General features: G+C 42.5%; 1 long non-coding RNA gene across 1 annotated transcript; it reads left to right on the top strand.

Moving 5' to 3' along the window:
- The first annotated feature begins 377 nt into the window (after positions 1-377).
- LOC107185206 lies at positions 378-2,686 on the top strand. The gene is made up of 3 exons (XR_001516125.1): positions 378-535; positions 1,236-1,283; positions 2,181-2,686. It is a non-coding gene; the product is annotated as an uncharacterized LOC107185206 (long non-coding RNA).
- The last annotated feature ends 6,819 nt before the right edge of the window (positions 2,687-9,505 follow it).

Here is a 9,505-nt window from a genome sequence, read left to right as displayed (position 1 = left end):
GAAAGCCCTTTGTAGACCCATCTCCAAGGTCAAGTGGTTGCCATGGCACCCAGCTTTGTGCCAGGGGCATAAGGACCAAATGGAGAGATCACCTCACACCTTCGTTCTCCATCCCTGCATTATGCACTACAGAGGCCCACAAACCTTCTCGATTCCATGAAATAGGTATCATCAGAATGGTGACAGGAAAGCATTGGATTATGGCTTGAGACTCAGTAAGAAAGTAAGACTTGGAAAAACAGTGTTGCCAATGATTTCTCTCTGAGAGTCTTCCAACTTTTTGCTGTGTTTTCAGCTGTTTGCAGCCAGGGTGGGAGGGAAGAAGGTGCCATTAAAAGAAATGACTGAAGTAACTGAACTTCCCATACCTCCCCCAGAAGGGATGTTCATGTCTCCCTGGCAAAGGCAAGCCAGTCGCTGCTTAGATCTGCTGGGAAGGAAATGAAAATATGAAGAACACTGGGGCTAATGTTCCAGAGTGCCTGCTGGTAGCCAACGCTCACTGCCTTGCAGAAACAACAGGGCAGAGAAAGATGTGAGTAAGGAGATCCTGAGTGGTCAAGGCTGATGGAGTCTTTCACCCCCATGTGAAGGGGCGGGGACGCCAAGCCCCTGGCCAGGAAACCATGGTTCCATGAGCCAAACTTCACCACTGCAGACAGCTGCCAAGGCCAGAGCTCACTGTGAGACACACAGGAGAATGTCCCCCTCGTTTGCCATCCATCAGCAGTCGATGGTTAACGTGGAAATCAAATTAGAGGCACTGCTCTCTGAGAAACCCAGATATGAAGCACTAGGTAAAAGCTAATATAAGCACATGAGAACATAAAACACACCTGCGAATCCAGCAAAAAAAAAAAATCTTGTTATGGCAGCTGACTCTCCATGCATTCTCAAAGGCTGGGTGGAGGGCAATATTTTTTTTTTAAATATATTTTATTGATTTTTTTTACAGAGAAGAAGGGAGAGAGATAGAGAGTTAGAAACATCGATGAGAGAGAAACATCGATCAGCTGCCTCCTGCACATCTCCCACTGGGGATGTGCCCGTAACCCAGGTACATGCCCCTGACCGGAATCGAACCCGGGACCCTTCAGTCCGCAGGCCGATGCTCTATCCACTGAGCCAAACCGGCCTCGGCGGAGGGCAATATTTTTAAAGAGCAAGCTATTCAGTAAACTATTTTGTGCATAGTTATAGTCTATTATCTCATTGTTTTTTAAAATCTCTTTTAGAACTATATGACATCAAGTTGTTCCATGTTGGCCCGGCCAGAAAAGCTGGTAAATTGTTATTGCGATCAAAGTGTGGTCTGAGGAGCACCTGCATTGACATCCCTCCGGAGCCCGATACAATCTGAGAATCTCAGACCCCAACCCTGAGCTACTGAATGAGAATCTGCCTGAGAACAAGATCCCTGGCAGCTTTATGCACATGAATATTTTAGAAGCACTGCTTCAGAGCAAGTTAGGCAAAAAGAGCTGAGAGGGCTGGGTAGCTAAGTGCTGGCTGGCTTTGAGCTAGGAGTAATATTATAGCCAATGCTCACTTCCACTCACTGGGCAGCAGAACTAAAGCAGCCCCCAGGCCACAGCGAGCTAGTGTGCGTGTGCGGTCATGGACAGGCCGCGGACCCGGGGCTGGCTTCAGCTCCAGGACTAAAAGACCAAGAGGTGCCTCCCCCTCTACGTGCTCATGTTGCATAGAAGGCCAAGGCCCACATGGATATAGATCATGCACAAGAAGCCTAAGCAATGTAAAAAGGGAAAAAATATTTATTTTTCCAATTAACAAAGGGTAATGGCACCTTCTAAAAAGTGCGATTGGTAGTATATGCCACCTAAGTAATTTTCCTTTTGCTTATTTTTCCAAAGAGGCTGCACCAGGACTACCTGAGAATGACTTTGCTTTCAGCCTGGTTGAGCAGCAACGCTGCATGGTACCTACAGCCCCAACCCCTAAGATCAGTGAGATGTACCGAACCAAAAAAGGGATTTTGTTCATTCAAAGCTGTGCTGGAATCTTGGCTGTTCTGGTTACCAGGTTACCATAGGCAATGAAATGGGGCTAGTGAACTACAGGCTGCTGAGTGTTAAGTATAATTAATTTCTCATTATTGAGTGGAAGCGTAGCAGCCTGGCCTGCCTAATAACAGCGCCACTATGATCTGTGTGTTGCAGTTGAGAAGATTAAAGTGTTGAGAGTTACGGCTCAATGTCCTACTAGAAAGTGGCAGAGCCTGGACTGGTAGATGCCAGGTCTGTCTCTCAAGAGCCCAGGAGATGCTTAAACCTGATATCATCGCCTTAATGCACCAAAGATGCCCTCTCCCTCCCAGTTCCTTCTACTCTGCCCTGTAATTAATGCTCCCAGACTTGAAGATGGAGTTACAAGTGAACCAGATATGCCAGATTTACCAAGAGTACTCACCGACAGTTTATGTTAGGGGAGTAATCAAGGGTCATATCATTTACCTTACTACCCTTTTGACTGCGAAAGTCATTATTGATATTTTTTAATTGTGACCTGTTTAATCTTCACTCTCCTTTGCTTCTGGATCATTTGATTTTTCACCCCTGAAAAATCTAACTCTTCATGTCAACAAGAAAAATCTCAAAATGAAATGGTAAATCAAACATCCCATTGACTCAGGCTATAAAATAACTAATCTCCTCCATCTCTCTCCCCACCCTCCCTGCTTTTTTATGTTGTTGTTAGGTTTTCTTAGTGCAAATGAAACCAAGAGAGCTTAAGTCTCTCTCCCAGGCTGGAGAATAAATACACCCTTAGCTTGAGTGAAATAGAGATGGTTGAAACTGAAAAATAGGATAGATTTGAATTAAAACAACTTTGCCTCAAACAAAAGCATTTAAGAGAGTTCAGCAAAGGTTAGGCATGCTGAGAATGCTGTATTTCCTGGTATCTTCTGATTCACTTTTAAGATAGTGGGAATGGGAGTATTATTTAAGCAAGGACTACATTCCTGGAGAGAAGCAGGAAGGAGAGAGAGCCGAGAATCCTAAGATGTAACCCCACTGACGCATTGACTTCTTTTGTACATTCCCTCTCTGGCTGGGTGACCTCTGGGTAACCTTAGGGAAGGACTTTGATGTATGGGTTAGGTGGCACTCAGGCTCCTAGCACTTTGCATGATTACCCTTGATTATGCATCATACACTTTCCTGGGAGAGAAATTTGCTACCCCCATTTCAGGAAGGGGGAAATTGCTGTGAGCACACACACAGTGCTCATCACTATCCAATGTGGCACATACTGTTATTATTCCCATTTTTGCAGATAAGGAAACTGAGGTCTATCTAGACAGATATACTTTTCCACTATCATTCAATAAATATTGGAGCTGGAATTAAGTCCAAATCTTTCCACCCCCCAACCCTCCCCGGCCTTCCCGCTGCAGTTTGACAATCTGTTTGAGGCAGCTCTGCCTCTGTATCTGTTATTGTTCAAAAGTTCATAATGGTCTCAATTATCCATGAATAAGTGAGATCATGTGGTATTTTTCCTTCATTCAAATCTTTCTAACTACAGACCCTGCGAGCTACAACAAGAGGTAACATTTCTGCCATATCCCACTTCCTTGTTTTACATTCCACAACTGCATGAGAGCAGAGAGAAACAAAAATAGTCACAACAAAAATGTCCTGCTTGTTCCCAATAACCACTAGGCTTCTTTTTGACCACCTAGCTGCCCAAGCAGCCAAGCAGGTGTCACCAGAAGAAATATTCAACCAACGCTGTTTTCGTTCTATCTTTTCTCAGACTGTGAACTACTTCCAAATAATGATCATAATTTTTTATTTTTATATCCCTCCCAGCATTGCCACATTGTAAGACAGAAAAATTGGCAATTGCTGAGTACTTAGTGCAGAGTATGTCGGCACACGGACTGCTACTTGAACATCCCCCCCCCCACCTCCCCACCTCTGCTCCCCCATCGCCCCCGCCGCACACACACCTCATCAGACATCGCTGATCAGTTGTGGTACTCTTCCTTAGTAGGCTGAAAAGAGCCTCGGGATCCTTCTTAACACAATGTTTCAGACAATTACTAGCAATCAATCAGAGCGGACACACTGGGTGAAACCTCTTTGCTTTTCTCTGTCTAAATTTACTTGGCTGAGTGCTTTCCCATAGTCCTTGTTTTATGAGCATTCACTCCCCAAGGTTCAGTTTCGAGGTTGCAGAGAGAAGGGAGTCATCATTACACAAAAGTATTCCCTAAGGGAACTGACCACCTTTGCTTTGCCATACCCCTTTCCTTTGTCAGCCCCCACTTCCCTTTTTACAGGAGGCGGTTCCCCTGAGGTAAAAATGTTATGCTCTATGTCGATTGTTTTTGCCATGTACATGCAAAAATGCCAAGAGATGGCAAAGGCTTTTGTGAAGTGGGTGAAAGTTTTATCGGCAAACCACTCACATCAGACACAGGAAGCCATTGATAAATGAGCATCTGGGAGAGCTACAGCTGATAGCAAATGAAGAGAAAAATCCAAGGGTGATGACATGATAGGTGCCACAAAAGAGATCATTTGAATATCAAAGGATTGAGTTGAAGCTGTTGGGAAAACTGACAAAGACTTGGAATGTTTGTGCAAAAATAAAAAATGGCCTTGTTTATACACATACTGTGAAAACCAAACACAGAGTGCAGGCTTGTGCCATCTCCCTGCACAAGTTCATCAAAAAACCTTTACACCAAGAAAAATAATCAACAACAAAAAATAATAATAACCAACACTCCGCTAGTCAATTCTTGGTAAGGTTATTTGCAGGTAATTCTATTCAAAATTAATCAGACCCCATCTCATCACTCAAATTAAATGTGGAATTTAATAATATAGAGTGTGGAATTAACTGGGGGAATTTTTTATGTTGGTTTAAGGAGAAAAACTCTTCATCCAAACCTTTTTATACATGAACTAAAGGTCACAGAGCGAGGCAGTGATTTGCTGAAGTCACACAGCAAACTACAGACAAGACATAGTCCCAGAGACCCTGAGGATCGGTCAGCCTAGCTGTCATGTCTCTCATTCATGTCTCTGAGCTGAATGCCAGACCCACATCTCACAGAGCACTAAATTCCTTAGTTCCCCAGGGATGACCATGGGAGTGCTGAGACTGGGTCTGATTCATTTCGTATAGCATTACCTGCAAGTAAAACTTCACTAAGAACTCAAAGAAAGGCGCAGGTCCTAGCTCCTGCCTCACCACATTTTTAAGGTGTTTCTGGATGCTTTCTTCCAAAATGGGTGGGGCAAGAAACTTAAAGAAAATCTTCTAGGTGAGGGCTCCTGGGCAGAACTGCTGATTGGTTAAGATCCTGGGCATCAAGTCAGACAGAATAGAGTGTGGCTCAACAACTTACTAGCTGTGTGACCCTGGGCAGGTGAATTAACCTCTCTGAGCCTCATTGACCTCATCTGTACAGTGGAGATAATAATAGCCATCCCATGGTGTGCTTGTGAGGTTTAAGTCAGGGAATGTGTGCAAAGTACCCAGAATTAAGATCTGGTCAAGGATAAGACTTCTTTCCATCCCACCTCTTTAGGGTCTCACTCCTCCAAGACTTGGTCCAGACCTTTAGGGATGGCTCCTCCATCTCTAAAGTAATGCTGCCAACTGGAGGCAGAAACTGTGATGCCGAAGGTAAGAGGCAGGAGGCAGAAGGAGCCTCGCTGGTCTCGAACTAACCCCAATGCCTAGCAGCCCCTGTGACAGTCTGTTAATGGAGCAGGATGCTTTCCCTAAGTTCTTACCGTCCAGGCTGCTGAGCAGAACCTCTTAAAAGTCTCAGGCCCCGAAACCCATTTCCAAATAAGCTCTGCTCTGAAGCCAGCTCCCCTGAGTCCTGTCAGCATCACCCGCGGAGGAGGCTGAGGCCGGGCTGCAAGGCCAGGGGGTCACATGCTCGCCTCCCAGGCCAGGGAACAAGACACCTGGGCGAAGCCACATTCCTAGACTGCTGTTCACAGTCACATGCAAGCACTCAGCAAGGGAGGAGGAAGGTGACAGGAGGGGACGGAGAGTGCCTGCTATTCTCTGTCATCAGTGAGGGGGAGGGGAGGTTTGCTTTTCATTATCTACTCATTTGTACTAGGGACCTGCATATAATGATCTTAAAATTTACCGATGACACCAAGGCTGGTACAATATTCACAAATCAATAAACATGATATATCACATAAACAAAATGAAGGACAAAGTTCACATGAACATATCAATACATACAGAAAAAGCATTGGACAAAAGCCAACACCCACTTCTTATAAAACCTCTCGGCAAAGTGGGAATAGAGGGATCATACCTCAACATAATAAAGGTCATATATGACAAACTCACAGCCAACATCATACTCAATGGGCAAAAACGAAAAGTGTTTTCCTTAAGATCAGGAACAAGAGAGGGATGTTCATTTTCACCACTCTTATTTAACACAATACTGGAAGTCCTAGCCATAGCAATCAGAAAAGAAGAAATAAAATGTTTCCAAATTGGAAAGGACTAAGTAAAACTGTCATTATTCATAGATGACATGATATTATACATAGACAACCCTAAAGACTCCACCAAAAAACTGTTAGATTTAATAAATGAATTTGGGAAAGTAGTAGGATACAAAATTAATATCCAGAAATTGATAGCACTTTTATACCTCATTAATGAACTCTCAGAAAGAGAAACTAAAAAAAAAAAAAAGTTCCATTTACCATCACAACAAAAAAATAAAATACCTGGGAATAAACTTAACCAAGGAGATAAAAGATCTGTATTCAGAAAACTATAGGACATTGAAAAAGAGGGAGATAAAAAGAAGTGGAATCATATACCATGTTCATGGAGTGGTAGAATTAACATCATTAAAATGTCCATACCACCAAAAGCAATCTACAGATTCAATGAAATCCCTACTAAAATACCAACAGCATATTTCACAGGTCTAGAACAACTATTCCAAAAATTTAAATGGAACCAAAAAAGACCCTGAGTAGCCTCAACAATCTTGAGAAAGAAGAACAAAACTGGAAGGATCACAATATTATATATAAAGTTATACTACAAAGCCACTATACTCAAAACAGCCTGGTACTGGCACAAGAACAAGCATATAGATCAATGGAACAGAATAGAGACCCAGAAATCGACCCACACCATTATGGTCAGTTAATATTTGACAAAGGAGACAAGAGCATACAATGGAGTAAACACCATCAATTTACACCACACACAAGAATAAACTCAAAATGGATAAAAGACTTAAATGTAAGTCACAAAACCATAAAAAGCCTAGAAGAAAACATAAGCAGTGTAATTTTAGACATCTCACATAGCAGTATTTTCACCAATGCATCTCCTAACAAGAGAAACAAAGAAAAAAACAACAAATGGGACAACATTAAACTAAAAAGCTTAAAAATTAAAAATAGAACTGCCAGTTGATCCAGCAACCTCACTTCTGGAAATATATCCTGAAGCACCAATCAGAAAGAATACATGCACCCCCTATGCTCATAGCAGTGTTATTTACAATAACCAAGATCTGGAGACAGCCAAGTGCCCAACAGTAGATGAGTGGATAAAAAAAGCTGTGATACATTTATATCATAGAATACTACACACACACACACAAAAGAGTTCTCTTCCTTTTAGACAGCATGGATGACCCTGGAGATTATTAAGTGAAATAAGCCAGTCAGAGAAAAACAAATATCACATGATCTGACTTATATGTGGAATCTAATGAACAAAATAAACTGACAAACAAAATAGGTCCAGAGACATGGATGAATGGAATAGAATGACAGATCTCAGAAGGGAGGGTAATGGAGGGGACAGAAAGAAATTAACAAAAGAACATATATGCATAACCCATGGACACAGACAATTGTGTGAAGAAGGACTTGGTGGGGTCGGGACTGGGTGGAGAGGAGCAAAGCAGGAAAAATGGGGAACATCTGCAATACTGATAACAATAAATTTAACAAAAATTAATAAAAATTAACACAGTGGCCCTGGACAATGTGGCTAAGTTGGTTGGTGCATTGTCCCATATACTGCAAGGTCCCCATCAGGGCACATACCAGGTTTCCGGCTTGATCTCCCATCAGGGTGCGTACAGAAGCAACCAAGCAATGTTTCTCTCTCACATCTATGTTTCTCCCTCTCCCTCTCCTTTCATCCCGCTCTCTCTAAAATCAGTAAAAATATATCCTCTGGTGAGGATTATTAATTTTAAAAAAATGAACACAGTAAATGAAGTAGGAAAAGCAATAAATACAACTTTACAATTTTGAAGCAAAAGCTTAAAGGAAAAGGAATTTGGAGGTGTCATAAATGAAGGGCAGCCAAATCTAATATAAAATGCCCTCGGTGAGAAGCCATGGGGCTTTGACAAGTCTTCTCTCCTCTGTGCCTTCTTTTCATCTATAAAATATGGAGATTACGCCAGAAAAGCTGGCGTTTCCTTCAGCAGTCACACTTGAGATTCCTTGGGGCCCCTTTCCAAGGTTTTTTCTCAGTTCCCATAGCATTCTTGGTGAGAGTCTCAGGAAACTACTGTTGTTCTCTGAGGTGTCCCTTGAGTCTGCTTTGCCCAGGAAGCCTCAGGCCATGACTCTGGAATGAAGCCCCTCCTTTGGGTAGCCATTATTTTCAAAACCATTTTCAAAATGTCTCATAAACTAGCAATCTCCCACCTTCTTGAGTCTTCCCCGTTGAAAGAAACAGTAAACTTGGGTATCGACCCCAACCTTCACAAGCTTCTCTTTTCAGCCAAATGCTAGAACTGAGAGACAGCAAACGTGTGGTCTCTGGAGAACATTTGACCCTTAAAAAAAGGAAATGCTGAATCATCTCTTGATAGTGAAGAGGGACCACTTCTGGGAAACCTTCGACGACGGCTGTGTGACCCAGCCAAAGGCACAGGCAGAATGGGCCAAAGGCACAGAATACAGGCTACAGTTGTTTCCACCCTGAAGCAACCAAATCAGGAAGTTCTCAAAGAAGTTATTTCAGAAGCAGTGTTGGGAATTTGGAGCATGGGGAAAATTATTGCCTTTTTTTTTTTTAATAATTAGAATTGTTTCACACTAGGCCAACCTGAAATTAGAAGCCGAGGGGCCTTCTTGAACAAGCCTAGCTAGGAGTTCAGTTCTACAGTGGGCTGCACAGATACAGATGAGATTGCAGAGGGGGAGTGGAGAGCATTGAATACCCTGAATTACACTGTATTTGAATTTCAGAGTAAGTGAAGGTTCTCTTTAGACATATTCATTAGGACTTTACATTTGTAGATAAGATAGAGAAGTGAAAGGGAAAAGTGCAAAGAACTGAGCCTTTGTGGCAAAGGAGGAAATTTCCCTCCACCCTTCTAGGCTCTTCCAGCTAGTCTAATTATTAAATCGGCATGAGACAGATTAACAAGAGAAAATAACCAAAGTTAATTATATACAAATATGTGAGAACCCACATACTAGTACATGAGAGA

The sequence above is a fragment of the Myotis davidii genome, unplaced genomic scaffold, assembly GCF_000327345.1.
Source record: "Myotis davidii unplaced genomic scaffold, ASM32734v1 scaffold68, whole genome shotgun sequence".
Taxonomy (NCBI): Eukaryota; Metazoa; Chordata; class Mammalia; order Chiroptera; family Vespertilionidae; genus Myotis; species Myotis davidii.
The sequence above is the reverse complement of the archived record's forward strand: the minus strand, read 5'-3'. Positions and strand labels throughout refer to the sequence as shown.